At 47.1% G+C, this 16,812-nt stretch overlaps 1 long non-coding RNA gene across 1 annotated transcript in view; it reads right to left on the bottom strand.

Moving 5' to 3' along the window:
* The window catches only part of LOC134929182 (uncharacterized), a 59,489-nt gene extending 46,561 nt beyond the window's left edge, over nt 1-12,928 (bottom strand). Inside the window, exon 1 of the long non-coding RNA XR_010178354.1 lies at nt 12,743-12,928. This is a non-coding gene — a long non-coding RNA (uncharacterized LOC134929182). The remainder of the gene's footprint in view (nt 1-12,742) is intronic.
* Between the last annotated feature and the right edge of the window lie 3,884 nt (nt 12,929-16,812).

The following is a 16,812-nucleotide window of genomic DNA, read 5'->3' as shown; positions in this document are numbered from 1 at the left end:
ATAAATGAAAAACCATAAGAATGTGAATCTGATGGGAATCAATACTGTCCGTCTGTATGAGGACTTTGCACCAGAAGACATCTTCTCTTACAACTAGGAATTACACTGTTATAAATGTATATGGTACATAACATAACTATTTAACATAGTTAATCAAAAACATTGTTTATATATTTATGTTAACAGTTTTAAAAACAACTACACAAATGATTGGATCATAGTATATGTTATGCATAACCGTATAATAGAATATAAAATAGCATATGCATATTTTCAATTGATTGTTAAAAACCTTAAAAGTGATCATAAATACTTAAGAATACAATGTAAATTCTAGGATGTGTGAATCACTAATATGCACTCTAGAAATAGCAAGAATGAAGAGTAAAAAAAAAAAAGATAAACTTAAAAAGTACAGCACAGATCACCAACGTAATATGTCAGTGTAGAAAAGAAGCCAGGTCAAAACTTACATTAAACCTTTGGAGACAGTGCCTGCATCCAGTTAGTTTCCTCGTGTGAGATTTATTATACTGTAGATATCAGACTTTTATAGAATTTTATAATTTTATATCTCATGAGCATCTTAGCAGTGAATTCAATCAATTCTACTATATTATAGCTTATAGGTATTTCAAGTTATTTTTTACGATAAGGATTCAATGTCTCTTTGAAGATTTATATTACATTTTATAAATTGATGTACAGTATAATTCTCTTTAACATATGAGTTAGGTATTGCATGGCACCTTTAGTTATAGAAGCTTACAGTATATTTAGTTGTATTTTGATGATGCATGTATTGGTTTATAACATTAATAGTGGATATTCCTAGTTTGTTTTGTATGTGCAAAATTTTATCTTCTTGGTTAGTCTTCAGTAAGATTGGAATAGCTGAAATCACTAGTAGCAACTTAAACTGATAGTATTTAGACTAAAGGTGAATTATATAGTGTGCAAAGAACTTTAAAAAATCTCTATATTTAACAATTATTCTGGCCATTCTTAATGAACGCTGAGTGATAAAATGTGCAGAGATTTATTGTTTCTCTGAAAACGATGTATCCCACTACGCAGATCAAAATTGCCTTCTTTTTATGAATGTTGTTGTATTCTTGCATTATCTGTTTTTGCAATAGCCTAATAATAATAATAATAATAATAGTAATAATTCATTTATTTATATAGCACTGTTCTCCAATAGGACTCAGGGTACTTTACAGATAGAATGAGCATAATACAGAGGAGTAGATTTTTATAAAATTCATATACCATGAACATAAAAAGGTTTCACATTTGCAACAAATACAGAAACCATGAATATATAATGGTCAGGGGCGTTTTAACAGAGGAGCGGGCCCATGTGCAGACTCCAGGTGGTCCTCCTCCTGTCCATGGTGCAGTAGGCTCTGCATTTTGGAGAGTCTAGAGCGCATGTGCAGGTCTCCAGAAACATGGCACCTGCCATGTTTCTGAGACTAATCACTACTGTGCATGCGTGGGGGCCATTTTGGAAGTGATTTTTTTACGTGGCTGAAGCACCCATTGTGGCACTCCAGAAAGGTTAGTAACAAAACATGGTTGCTTTGTGCGGGGCCCTGGACCCAGGGGCCCGAGTGCACCGCACACACTGCACCCATTAAAGAAACCTCAATGAAAATGGTGTTGCAGTCATTTGGGGTTATATATTTCTAGGTTCATTCATCCTAGCCATGAAGGGTCCTGAAGAGGCAGCCATTTTAGGCAAACTACATAGGATTACACTGGAAAGAATAGGCAATGCCTGGAATGGATGACACGTAGTGGGAGAGATAAAAATAGGCGAGACCCTTGCAAATTAATCAGAACTGCTGTATGTATTGTATATTCTACACAATAGATTACCAGACGAGGCAGCCATGTTAGGTGGGATTTGGTCAGGATTTAGTGGGATTCGGTCATGATCCCGGCTGTCGGGATCCTGACAGGTGAAATGCCCATACTGGAAACCCAACACTGCTCGGAATGCTGGAACCAGCATCCTGACAAGGTTCACAAACTTATCGCTATGATCCAGACAGTCGGGATCCGGAACAAGCGTATGCCTGGCCACCGGAGTGGTAAACCGCGTGGGGAGGGGGGATAGATTTATGCTGTGGGGGAGGGTTAGGCTGCCGGGAAGGGCAAGTTAGAGTTAGGCTGCCCCGGGGGATGGTTAGGTTCAGGCTGCAGGTAGGGAGGGTTAGCGTTAGGAGGGTATTGAGCAAAGGTCAAGATTCCCACCATCGGGATGCTGCAGTTGGACTGGAACCGATTATACATGAGGTAATGAGACTAGTAATGGTAATGCATTTGGTAACCATGCTGGGACTGGTAATGCATGAGGTAGCTGGGCTGGAACAGATATGTTTGAGGTAGCAAGACTGGGACTGGTAATGTGTCAGGTGACCGGGCTGCGCGAGGTAACCAGGCTTGGATCAGTAATGCATCTGGTAACCAGGCTAGGACCAGTAATGCATTAGGTATCTGGCCTGGAACCAGTATCCATGAGGTAACCAGGCTGGAACCCAGGCTACTGCTGGACCAGGAAGGTGCCTGGAATAACAATGCTGCACTGGCACTACCCCACTAAATAATAATAATAATAATAATAATAACATCTGGGCTTGCTCAGTTGAGGGACCAATTCTCATCCTTAACAATAAAGACACTGTTACACCACAAGACAACTCAATTAAAATGATACCTGCAGCATCATATGTTGAACTTTTCTTAACATATTTCACAAAACATATCTTTCCCCTCACCGTAGATACTTAATGAGAATAGCAGAGGATCACTCCTGTCCCAGATGTTCCTTGAGGGTAGACCTATTACATTATCTTTGGGCATGCCTGGTGATATGCCGGTTTTGGACTCAAATATGGAGGTATGCTATTTGCCACTTGGTATCTTACCTACCATTGACACCTTAATGGGCTATATTCAGCATCTTACCTAGGAACACATGTATTGCAAAGGGGGTACACAAATTATTACTGGTTATATCAGCGGTGGCCAAAAATGCATTCTACAAATGTGGATACAACCAGCCATATCCACAAAAACCACAATTTTTTGGAAAAGCTATTTCATATTTTTAGGATGAATTGGCTAGAAGCTTCTCTAAAAAAGAAAAATTCACAAAGTACTTTTTTAATACTTGGGAAAGCTACATTGCCACTCTATCCCCACAACTTAGGGACCAATTATGGAAATGTTTCTAAGTACAATGTGGTACAAAACACGAGTATACACCAAAGACCCTCCAATAGTTATTGATTTCAATCCCTCCTCAGGATGACCATGACCCACAGGCCCAGGTCTACTCATGAAATACATAATATTATAATATTGACATGGTTCATATCTTATATGGTCCTCACTATATACATATGTGATCAAAACTGTTAATACTGTTAATATACCACATAATAATATTGTTAGGTATGTCAAACTTGTTTTTGATATGAAATACGTCACATAATATTATCATTGCTGTTAGTATACAACGTAATACTATTGGGGGTCATTCCGAGTTGTTCGCTCGTTATTTTTTTCTCGCAACGGAGCGATCAGTCGCTAATGCGCATGCGCAATGTCCGCAGTGCGACTGCGCCAAGTAAATTTGCTATGCAGTTAGGAATTTTACTCACGGCATTATGAGGTTTTTTCTTCGTTCTGGTGATCGTAATGTGATTGACAGGAAGTGGGTGTTTCTGGGCGGAAACTGGCCGTTTTATCGGTGTGTGTGAAAAAACGCTACCGTTTCTGGGAAAAACGCGGGAGTGGCTGGAGAAACGGAGGAGTGTCTGGGCTGGGTGTGTTTGTGACGTCAAACCAGGAACGACAAGCACTGAACTGATCGCACTGGCAGAGTAAGTCTCGAGCTACTCAGAAACTGCACAGAGAAGTCTTTTCGCAATATTGCGAATCTTTCATTCGCAATTTTGATAAGCTAAGATTCACTCCCAGTAGGCGGCGGCTTAGCGTGTGCAAAGCTGCTAAAAGCAGCTTGCGAGCGAACAACTCGGAATGAGGGCCCTTGTCATATATGTTACATTTGTCTCTGGTATATATTATGTCAAACAATTCCACTGTCAAATATGTTAAAAAATTTTTTATATATAATCCACACATGCTTCAATAAAGAAAACTTGCTTAAAAAAAAAAAACTACTGCCACCTATACTACCCACACTAATCCTCTATTACAACTGTCCCATTCTCAACTCCACATTTGTCCTCTTGCTTCACTTAAGCCCATTTCCAATTTATATAAATGCTCTTATGATCTGGTACCATACTACCATTTATTTTGTCAAAATTATATATCCCTATTTCATTTATATCCTGTTCTCATAACTTACTGATGCTGCAAAGCACTGTGGTGCTTGTCCTTAAATGTAAAAAAAAAATATATAATGTGTATAAGTGTGTGTGCAAGGCCTAACCATCAACCCATAGCCGCTATACACTGCCCCATACACACACTGGCACAATGATTGGCTGCTGGTCCGCAAGATCCGATTGGCTCAGGTCCGACTCTATAGTTATAGAGCAGCTCTATCCCTCCATGGCATGCCTGCCGGTGCGCAGCTGGCCCAGCCCCGATCCACACTGCTGCCACCTGGGCCCCATCTCGGTCAGGACCCGGAACTGAAGTCCCAACCATCCCCCCTTGATGGCGGGCCTGGTTGCTCAAGTTGTGACAAATACAGTAGCCTCCATCTTATTTGCATAAATAAAACAGCTGGGGGTGACAAAGCTAATCTGATGAGCCACATTTGTACATCAGTGTGCGACTGAGTCTGAATCTGTGTAAAAGGTCTCTAATGCGAGCAGCCTCTGCTTTTGCTCAAACAAAGTTCCATTGTGCCTTATCTGTGACTTTGTAGTACATGTGTAAAACTAATTCATGTCTGGTTAATGTTGCAGCCTAGCATGTCTAGTACACTGTCAGTGACTTTTTGCTGTGTCTGTGATACATATAAAATCAAAAACTTAAAGAAAAGCACCGTACACTACTCCACTCGGGCGTCTTGCGCCATATGGCATATAGTTGTATAAGGACACATCTATATTTCTCTTACGTCCTAGAGGATGCTGGGGACTCCGTAAGGACCATGGGGTATAGACGGGCTCCGCAGGAGATAGGGCACCTAAAAACAACTTTTACTATGGGTGTGCACTGGCTCCTCCCTCTATGCCCCTCCTCCAGACCTCAGTTAGATCTTGTGCCCAGAGGAGAATGGGTGCACTGCAGAGAGCTCTCCAGAGTTTTCTGTTGAAAAAGAATTTTGTTAGGTTTTTTATTTTCAGGGAGTCCTGTTGGCAACAGGCTCCCTGCATCGTGGGACTGAGGGGAGAGAAGCAGGGCTGGCTTAACAGTTGGGCTCTGTTTCTAAGGCTACTGGACACCATTAGCTCCAGAGGGAGTCGGAAAACAGGTCTCACCTGGGGTTCGTCCCGGAGCCGCGCCGCCGTCCTCCTCACAGATGCCGAAGATAGAAGCCGGGTGAGTATGAGAAGGCAGAAGACATCATAGGCGGCAGAAGACATCAGATCTTCATGAGGTAAGGTGCGCAGCGGTAAGCTGCGCGCCATTGCTCCCATTCAAACACACAGAGCAGCACTGAAGGGTGCAGGGCGCAGGGGCGGGCGCCCTGGGCAGCAATAAACCTCACATTTGGGCACTGACAAGGTAGATTAGGCTGCTGGGCAGTAATTCTACGATCCCCCCGCCATTTTCTATAAAAAAAATCACAGGGACCGAAGCCCCGCCGTCGGGTGGGCGGAGCTTGATCCCCAGCACTAACCAGCGCCATTTTCTCCACAGAAGCTGCATGAGGAAAACGCTGGCTCCCTGGTCTCTCCCCTGCTGAACATTCAGGCTGGAAAAAAGAGGAGGGGGGCATTTTGAGCGCAGTGAGTGGGAATCTGGTCATTTTATATATATAAAAGCGCTATCTGGTCATATTTTTCCAGTGTTATCAAGCGCTGGGTGTGTGCTGGCATACTCTCTTTCTGTCTCTCCTAAGGGCCTGGTTGGGGTTTTGTCCCCTTATAGGTTAATCCCTGTGTGTGTGGGGTGTCAGTACGTGGTGTCGACATGTCTGAAGCGGAAGGCTTTTCCAAGGAGGAGGTGGAGCAAATGAGTGGTGTGTCCCCGTCGGTTGTGCCGACTCAGGAATGGATGGACATGTGGCATATGTTGAATGCAAGTGTGGCATCCTTACATAAGAGGCTTGATAAGGCTGAATTAGGGGGGACATCAGGGGGTCAATCCTCGGATTGGACCGACTCACAGGGCCCGTCGGGGTCTCAAAAGCGTCCCTTAACACAAGACACTACTACCGACACGGACTCTGATTCCAGTGTCGACTATGACGAAGTGAAATTGCACCCTAGGGTGACAAAAAGCATTCAGTGTATGATTGTGGCAATAAGGGATGTGTTGCATATTGCGGATGAACCCTCGGTCCCCGACACAAGGGTGCACATGTTTAAGGGAAAGAAACAGATTATACATTTTCCCACATCTCATGAACTAAATGATTTATTTGAAAAAGCTTGGGAGACTCCGGAAAAGAGACCGCAGATACCCAAAATAATTTATATGGCATACCCCTTCCCTAAACAGGACAGGGAGCGTTGGGAGTCACCTCCCACTGTGGACAAGGCCCTGACGCGCTTGTCCAAGAAAGTGGCGCTACCGTCTCCTGACACAGCTGCCCTTAGGGACCCTGCAGATCGCAGGCAAGAGACTACCTTAATGTGTATTTATTCTAATACTGGAGCAGTCCTTAGACCGACAATTGCGTCGGCATGGGTGTGTAGCGCGATTTCAGCTTGGACAGATGAGCTGACAGCTGATTTTGATAAGATGGATAAGGATACTATATTCTTAACTCTAGCCCATATTAAAGACGCAGTCTTATTTATGAGGGATGCTCAAAGGGACATTGGTTTGCTGGCTTCTAGGGCCAATGCCATGTCTATCTCTGCGAGAAGATCCTTATGGACTCGCCAATGGACGGGTGATGCAGATTCCAAAAAACATATGGAAGTTCTACCCTATAAGGGAGATGTATTGTTTGGGGATGGGCTGACGGACCTGGTTTCCAAAGCTACAGCAGGTAAATCAAACTTTTTACCATTTATTCCCCAACAGCAAAAGAAAGTACCACCCTATCAGATGCAGTCCTTTCGGTCGCACAAGCCCAGAAGAGGTCGGGGATCCTCCTTCCTCGCCAGGTGTAAGGGCAGATGCAAAAGAGCACCTGCTTCGGCAGGTGCCCAGGAACAAAAGTCCTCCCCGGCTACTCCAAAGCCCACAGCAAGACGCTGGGGCTCCCCTGAGGGCACGTCTTCGACTTTTCAGCCAGGCCTGGGTCAGCTCAGGCCTGAATCCTTGGGTGTTGGAAATAGTTTCCCAGGGTAACCAACTGGAATTCGAGGAGGTGCCCCCGCGCCGATTTTTCAAATCGGCCCTACCAGCTTCCACATCGGAACGGGATGTAGTCTTAACTGCAATTCAAACGCTGTGTCTACAGCAAGTAATAATCAGGGTTCCCCTGAACCAGAGGTTACTACTCAACCCTATTTGTGGTCCCGAAACCGGACGGTTCGGTCAGACCTATTTTGAATCTGAAATCCCTAAACCTGTATATAAAAAGATTCAAATTCAAAATGGAATCACTCAGAGCGATAATAGCCAATATGGAGGAGGGGGAGTTTATGGTGTCTCTGGACATAAAGGATGCGTACCTTCATGTCCCCATATATGCCCCCCATCAGGAATACCTGAGATTCGCTGTACAGGATTGTCATTACCAATTTCAGACGTTGCCGTTTGGGCTTTCCACGGCCCGAGGATTTTCACCAAGATAATGGCGGAAATGATGGTGGTCCTGCGCAAGCATGGAGTCACAATTATCCCATACTTGGACGATCTCCTAATAAAAGCGAGATCCAGAGAGAAATTGCTGAGCAGTGTGGCTCTCTCTCTGGGAGTGCTCCAGCAACACGGTTGGATTCTAAATCTACCGAAGTCACAGTTGATTCCGACAACTCGACTAACGTTCCTAGGTATGATACTGGATACGGAACAAATTAAGGTCTTTCTCCCACTGGAGAAAGCCCAGGACATCCAGAACATGGTCAGAGACCTGCTAAAAACGAAAAGGGTGTCAGTTCACCAATGCACTCAAGTTCTAGGAAAAATGGTGGCGGCCTACGAGGCCATTCCCTTCGGAAGGTTCCATGCAAGGACTTTTCAATGGGACCTTCTGGACAAGTGGTCCGGGTCCCATCTGCACTTACATCGGAAAATAACTCTGTCCCCAGGGGCCAGGGTGTCTCTCCTGTGGTGGTTGCAAAGTACCCACCTGCTGGAGGGTCGCAGGTTCGGAATTCAGGATTGGATCCTGGTTACCACGGACGCGAGCCTCCGAGGATGGGGAGCAGTCACACAAGGAAGAAGTTTTCAGGGACTGTGGTAAGACCAGGAGTCCTGTCTACACATCAATGTGGAACTCAGGGCCATTTACAACAGCCTTCGACAAGCGGAGAGTCTTCTTCGAAACCTACCGGTTCTGATTCAATCAGACAATGTCACAGCAGTGGCTCATGTGAACCGCCAAGGCGGGACAAGAAGCAGAGTCGCGATGGCGGAAGCCACCAGGATTCTACGCTGGGCGGAAAATCACGTAAGCGCTCTGTCGGCTGTCTTCATTCCGGGAGTGGACAACTGGGAAGCATACTTCCTCAGCAGACACGATCTCCATCCAGGAGAGTGGGGACTTCATCAAGAAGTCTTTGCAGACGTAACGCATCTTTGGGAAACTACTCAAATAGACATGATGGCGTCACGCCTCAACAAGAAGCTTCGGAGGTATTGTGCCAGGTCTCGGGACCCTCAGGCAGTAGCAGTAGACGCTCTGGTAACACCGTGGGTGTTCAAATCGGTCTACGTGTTTCCTCCTCTTCCTCTCATCAAAAAAGTGTTGAGGATCATAAGATGAAGAAGAGTACAGACGATACTCGTTGTTCCAGACTGGCCTCGAAGGGCCTGGTACTCGGATCTGCAAGAGATGCTCACAGGAGATCCCTGGCCTCTTCCTCTGAGGGAAGACCTGTTGCAACAGGGGCCCTGTGTATTTCAAGACTTACCGCGGTTACGTTTGACGGCATGGCGGTTGAACGCCGAATCCTAGCGAATAAGGGGATTCCGGAAGAGGTCATCCCTACTTTAATAAAGGCTAGGAAGGAGGTGATGGTAAAGCACTATCACCGTATCTGGCGAAAGTATGTGTCTTGGTGTGAGACCAAGAATGCACCTACGGAAGATTTTCATCTGGGTCGTTTTCTCCACTTCCTACAGACAGGAGTGGATATGGGCCTGAAATTAGGCTCTGTTAAGGTACAGATTTCGGCCCTCTCGATTTTCTTTCAGAAGGAATTGGCTTCTCTTCCAGAAGTCCAGACGTTTGTAAACGGAGTGCTGCACATCCAGCCCCCTTTTGTGCCTCCAGTGGCACCATGGGACCTGAAAGTGGTGTTGCAGTTCCTATAATCACACTGGTTTGAACCGCTTAACAAGGTTGAGTTGAAATTTCTTACCTGGAAGGTGGTCATGTTGTTGGCCTTGGCATCAGCAAGGCGAGTGTCAGAATAGGCGGCTTTGTTACACAAGAGCCCCTACTTGATTTTTCATGTGGATCAAGCTGAATTGAGGACACGTCCGCAATTTTTGCCTAAAGTGGTTTCTTCATTCCATATGAATCAACCTATTGTGGTGCCTGTGGCTACAAGTGACCTGGAGGATTCCAGATCCCTGGACATAGTCAGGGCCTTAAAGATTTATGTAGCCAGGACGGCTAGAATTAGGAAAACAGAGGCTCTGTTTGTCCTGTATGCTGCTAATAAGATTGGCGCACCTGCTTCGAAGCAGACTATTGCTCGCTGGATCTGTAATACGATTCAGCAGGCTCATTCTACGGCTGGATTGCCGATACCAAATTCGGTTAAGGCCCATTCCACTAGGAAGGTGGGTTCTTCTTGGGCGGCTGCCCGAGGCGTTTCGGCATTACAGCTTTGCCGAGCGGCGACTTGGTCGGGGTCAAACACTTTTGCTAAATTCTACAAGTTTGATACTCTGGCTGATGAGGACCTAGCGTTTGCTCAGTCGGTGCTGCAGTCATACGCACTCTTCCGCCCGATTGGATGCTTTGGTATAAACCCCATGGTCCTTACGGAGTCCCCAGCATCCTCTAGGACGTAAGAGAAAATAAGATTTTAAACCTACCGGTAAATCTATTTCTCCTAGTCCGTAGAGGATGCTGGGCGCCCGTCCCAGTGCGGAAACTCTGCAAGACTTGTATATAGTTGTTGCTTACATAAGGGTTCTGTTACAGTTGGAATCGGTCTTGGACCATTACTGTTATTGTTCATACGGTTAACTGGTTATGTATGATCCAGGTTACATGGTATGATTGGTGTGGGCTGGTATGAATCTTGCCCTTGGATTTCTAAATCCTGCCTTGTATTGTCCATCTCCTCTGGGCACAGTTCTCTAACTGAGGTCTGGAGGAGGGGCATAGAGGGAGGAGCCAGTGCACACCCATAGTAAAAGTTATTTTTAGGTGCCCTATCTCCTGCGGAGCCCGTCTATACCCCATGGTCCTTACGGAGTCCCCAGCATCCTCTACGGACTAGGAGAAATAGATTTACCGGTAGGTTTAAAATCTTATTATTTACATACATCAAAAACAGTATAAACCAATATACAAGTATATATAAAAATCTAGCAACATGAGGTACATAATTTCCTCAATCTACTGGCAGCAAAAGGGGTAAATATAGAAGCTATAGTACTGTACCTTTTTGAATTACAGTAAATCCTATTAAATGTGATTCAGAAATACTTTATTTCAATAATATTTTGGAAGTATAAAAGTCAAAAATCATGGGGGATGAAAGGAGACATTTACTCCTCAACCCAAGCACCAGAATTTGTCATTGCTGTCAGTACAAGCTGCACAGAACATATTACTAGTTTATGCCATATATCCTCCATACAAAGCTCATGGTTACCATTGTGTCCCACTGGTAGTGCACCAGCCAATGAATGGTCCTGAATGCACACAATTACAGCGCATGGGAAAGACTTTAAGGAACACATACGATTTGTCAGTTGTTGAGATGCCTGCGGTCACATGACCGACTGCGACATCCGGACACTGAAGATGCCAACATTTAGGGGGGTAAGTATTTTTACACACATGCTGGGATTTGTAGTCCCACAAAAGCTAGTGGGCCACATGTTGAGCACCTCTGACAGGTCTTAAAATCATTGCTATTTTATACTTAGATAAATCTGATACTAGAGTATTAATTATTTGAATTACATTGCTATGTACTGTAAATGGTGGTATATCATTTTATACCACCTAGCAGAACAATGGAACTCTCCTTTTGATGCAATATCAATTTTAAAAGTTAACAAATGCCACGATAACTGCATTAAAAGTAATAATGAACTGCGCTGAAGTTGACAGGTTTTCGCTAGAGGACATTACTGTAATATGCGTAGCTACCAATATTTAACCCCTGCAGCTGCTATCCAGTCTTCCCATACACCACAGTGAGCCTACTGAGAAACGGAAACAGCAACAGCATAGCAAGTTTCATATTAGTAAAAGTAAATATATATAATGATGTATTGTTTTAGGAAAAATCCACATAAAATGCATGAAGCAAGGTAATATATTTCCTGAAATGATATTGTATACCAGTAATGTTAATAGGTTTCAGGGGGTATGTTAATTTTTTTCCTGCTGCAGTAGCTCCTGTAAGGTCTTTATGGTTAATCATTCATTTTTGAATTTTTATATTAAGCATTTCATATTACTTTATTGACTCAACTTTTATGCTCTTCTTCATTTTGACAGTAAAGAATGTCTAGGCAATACTCTTTGAAAATTGGAGGCCATTTTCAGCTGCTCTCTCCGCTGAGCATAGTGAATAATAGGGTGCCCTGGAGGGATTTCTAAGGTATCACTCAACAGAAACTTTTGTGTGTGAAGAAAACTAGCTCATTTTATCATGTTAGGCATACTGATATGTTTACTTTAATAAAATGCCATATTTCTGCCTTTAATCTCTTGTCAAATAGCTATTAAAGCCCCCAAAGTACCATGCAACACATTAAAAAACACTTGTGATCTTGAAGTTGCCTTAGAAAATGCTAACAGCGCATGTAATTTGTGTTTTGTGAACAGGATGGAATAATTTATTGAGTGAAATGAAAATATGCTTCGAGATAGATGCCCTCAAGTTAAGACAGTGGTTTACGCTGTTCAGCGCTCCATCTAACAAGTACCTATTTTTAATAACTGCAGTAAAGTATTAAGCTGACATAGTTCTGGTATATCATACCCATATTATATTTTTAGGTAAAATAAATGCTCCTTTGGGGGAATAATAAGCAGTAAATACTATTCTAGGTTATTGACATCGGGAAACTACATGTTTAACAACTTTTCATTAAAAGATTCCATACTCCTTAACATTTCCTGAACAGACTACTTTCTCCTTAAGCAGATCCATTACACGGTCATTACATATCATGTATCCTTCAGGCATGATTACTTGCACTACAGTAATATATCGATACCTGGGTGTCACAATCCTGACTGTAGGTTTTATATTTGGTGACTTACCCCTGCCATCTCTCCTGGATCCTGTGTCTTTTCACTCACGGAGTTAAACAGCTTGTCAGTTTTCCTGAGTTCTCTGCCTGAGAGGTAATAGGTAATCAGCTCCACCTGTGGTGATCTCCTGTGTGAGGCTGAATTCAGTAATCTAAAAGCAAGCATCCTGTGTTTTGCAGAAGTCCAGGCTTCAGTGTTCTCTTGGCCTGCTAGGCCTCATTCTACATCACAGCCTTGGCTAGAGTAGTCACATGACAGTGACATCACCTAATCCTGCCCACCAATCATCAAGGACCAGGAAGTATAAATCAGGAGGCTGAATTGGAATCTGGGCCTGTTCCTCGTGTCACATACAGCCTTGTGAGAGTCTTTATGCTGAGCTCCCTTAAGGTAACCATTGTACCTAAGTTCCTGTGGAAACTCTGTTCCCTTGTTCCTGTATGGTTACTTGTGTGTTTCCATTTGATTTCACCATTTCCCTGAGTCTCAATGTAAAGGCACAGCTGCAATGTTTCGTCTTAAAGGCACAGTACTGAATTCCATGTTCTCCACTGAAAACCACAGCTGTCGTGTTTCAGTTTTACTACTGTTGTAGTTGGGATCTCCAGAGCTCAGTACTTCCGTGCTTCCAACACCTCCGTGCCTCCGTGCTTCCAGCAGCTCCGTGACTCAGCATCTCCGTGCCTCAGTACCTCCGTGCCTCAGGACCTCCGTGCCTCCGTGCCTCAGTACCTCCGTGCTTCCAGCACCTCCGAGACTCAGCATCTCCGTGCTTCCAGCACCTCCGTGCCTCCGTGCTTCCAGCACCTCCGTGCTTCCAGCATCTCCGTGCCTCAGCACCTCCGTGCCTCCGTGCTTCCAGCACCTCCGTGCCTCCGTGCTTCCAGCATCTCCGTGACTCAGCATCTCCGTGCCTCAGCATCTCCGTGCCTCAGTACCTCCGTGCCTCAGGACCTCCGTGCCTCCGTGCCTCAGTACCTCCGTGCTTCCAGCACCTCCGTGCCTCCGTGCTTCCAGCACCTCCGTGACTCAGCATCTCCGTGCTTCCAGCACCTCCGTGCCTCCGTGCTTCCAGCACCTCCGTGACTCAGCATCTCCGTGCCTCAGCACCTCCGTGCCTCAGTACCTCCGTGCTTCCAGCACCTCCGTGCCTCCGTGCTTCCAGCACCTCCGTGCCTCCGTGCTTCCAGCATCTCCGTGACTCAGCATCTCCGTGCCTCAGCACCTCCGTGCCTCCGTGCCTCAGCACCTCCGTGCCTCAGTACCTCCGTGCTTCCAGCACCTCCGTGCCTCCGTGCCTCAGCACCCCAGTGTCTCTACGCACTCCAGTGTCTCTACGCACCCCAGTGTCTTCACGCACCTCAGTGCCTCTACGCACCTCAGTGCCTCTACGCACCTCAGTGCCTCTACGCACCTCAGTGCCTCTACGTACCTCAGTGTCTCCAAGTACCTCAGTGTCTCCAAGTACCTCAGTGTCTCCAAGTACCTCAGTGTCTCCAAGCACCTCAGTGTCTCCAAGCACCTCAGTGTCTCCAAGCACCTCAGTGTCTCCAAGCACCTCAGTGTCTCCAAGCACCTCAGTGTCCCCAAGCACCCCGTGCCCTTTAGCACAGTTGTACCTGTTATTCTTCACTGATTCATCAGCGCCTTTCCAGTTCTGTCTTTCAGGAGACCTTCAGCGCCCACACGTGCTTCCTGTCTGCCGACCTCATCCTGCATGAGGAGAACCTGGATTCGGCCATCTCTGCCGCGGTTCCTCTTCCCAGTCACCGGAAGAGACCCCGAGTCCACAACACTTCCAAAACCAGGTCAGTGGTGGTATTCGTGTAGTTCTCCAGTCGCCCGCGCAGACTTCGCTAGCACCGGGTTCACAAAAACCTTAGTCATGACAGTAGGAACAGGCCCCATGGACCCGGCCGAAAGTGTTTGTCTGACGCAGGACCTCCTAAGCAATATTGCAGGACGCTTGGAAGGTCTGGAGTCGACTCAGCATCAATTGGCACAGTGTCTGCAGCGGAATTCTTTCTCCAGAGATTCTCTGACCTTCTGCTCTAAGACTCCTGACCAACTGCAGATATTCTACCAGATGTTATTACAGTTACAAGAACTTTTGCCTAGTATTCTCTCTGTAATGCCTGATTTCCTCAGGAATACTACCAACGTTGTTGATCCTGTTTTGTCCCAACCAGTTAATAGAGTCTCTTCCTCTGTGCAAGGAAAAGTTGTTCATCAGAGCTATCCACGGCCCAAGCTCTCTGAAGCTGAACGTCAGCGGCGTAGGGAGCTACACCTCTGTCTTTACTGTGGAAATTCCGGTCATTTTGTTAAAGACTGCATTCTTCGCAAGCCAGGGAATGGTGACAAATCGCAGTATCACAGTGCTCATGTCTACAAGTCATCCACAGTAGCCGATCCTGCTACTGCTGACGGGGGTATCAAGATGGCTACTCGGAAAGAGACTCAAATTTATGACTGGGGTCCGGTGATTAAAAGACCTTATCCCAAGTTGGGTGTCCAGAGAAAAATATTCAAGCCATTTAGAGTCACAGAGGAGTCAGAGTGTCCAGCCCCAGGGGGGGCGTCCGTGTCTTTAGCCCCAGGAGGGGCGTCTTCAGAGTGTCCAGCCCCAGGAGGGGCGTCTTCAGAGTGTCCAGCCCCAGGAGGGGCGTCTTCAGAGTGTCCAGCCCCAGGAGGGGCGTCTTCAGAGTGTCCAGCCCCAGGAGGGGCGTCTTCAGAGTGTCCAGCCCCAGGAGGGGCGTCTTCAGAGTGTCTAGCCCCAGGAGGGGCGTCTTCAGAGTGTCTAGCCCCAGGAGGGGCGTCTTCAGAGTGTCTAGCCCCAGGAGGGGCGTCTTCAAAGTGTCCAGCCCCAGGAGGGGCGTCTACAAAATGTCTAGCCCCAGGAGGGGCGTCTTCAGAGTGTCCAGCCCCAGGGGGGGCGTCCGTGTCTTCAGCCCCAGGAGGGGCGTCTTCAGAGTGTCCAGCCCCAGGGGGGGCGTCCGTGTCTTCAGCCCCAGGGGGGGCGTCTTCAGAGTGTCCAGCCCCAAGAAGGGGTTCTTCAGAGTTTTCAGCCCCAAGAAGGGGTTCTTCAGAGCGTCCAGCCCCAGTGAGGGGTTCTGAGCGTCCAGCCCCAGGAGGGGGTTCTTCTGAGGGCACAGCCCCAGGAGGGGGTTCTTCAGAGGGTCCAGCCCCAGGAGGGGGTTCCGAGGGTACAGCCCCAGGAAGGGGATCCGAGGGTCCAGAGCCAGAGGGTCTACAGAGTGCTGCCCAGCCAGAGGGTCTACAGAGTGCTGCCCAGCCAGAGGGTCTACAGAGTGCTGCCCAGCCAGAGGGTCTACAGAGTGCTGCCCAGCCAGAGGGTCTACAGAGTGCTGCCCAGCCAGAGGGTCTACAGAGTGCTGCCCAGCCAGAGAGCCTTCAGAGCGCTGCCCAGCCAGAGAGCCTTCAGAGCGCTGCCCAGCCAGAGAGCCTTCAGAGCGCTGCCCAGCCAGAGAGCCTTCAGAGCGCTGCCCAGCCAGAGAGCCTTCAGAGCGCTGCCCAGCCAGAGAGCCTTCAGAGCGCTGCCCAGCCAGAGAGCCTTCAGAGCGCAGCCCAGCCCCGTGAAGAGAGGGCTCTTGCCTCAGCCCAGCCCCGTGAAGTGGGGGCTCTTGCCTCAGCCCAGCCCCTTGAAGTGGGGGGCTCTTGCCTCAGCCCAGCCCCGTGAAGTGGGGGCTCTTGCCTCAGCCCAGCCCCGTGAAGTGGGGGCTCTTGCCTCAGCCCAGCCCCGTGAAGTGGGGGCTCTTGCCTCAGCCCAGCCCCGTGAAGTGGGGGCTCCTGCCTTGGTTCAGCCCCGGGAAGAAAGGACTCAGTCCGTCCCGGTTCCAGCCGGTCCAGCAATACTCCAGGCCCAGCTTGGCCAGTCCGTTCCGGTTCCAGCCGGTCCAGCAATACTCCAGGCTCCGCCTGGTCAGTTCGTTCCGGTTCCAGCCGGTCCAGTGTTACTCCAGGACCAGCCTGGTCAGTCTCCTTTGGTTCCAGCCAATTCAAGCATCCCCGGATCCAATCCAGTCCTACTCGTCCAGTCAAAGATTTCTCCAGTTTCA

This window comes from Pseudophryne corroboree, chromosome 5 (genome assembly GCF_028390025.1).
Source record: "Pseudophryne corroboree isolate aPseCor3 chromosome 5, aPseCor3.hap2, whole genome shotgun sequence".
In the NCBI taxonomy this organism is placed as follows: Eukaryota; Metazoa; Chordata; class Amphibia; order Anura; family Myobatrachidae; genus Pseudophryne; species Pseudophryne corroboree.
The sequence above is the reverse complement of the archived record's forward strand: the minus strand, read 5'-3'. Positions and strand labels throughout refer to the sequence as shown.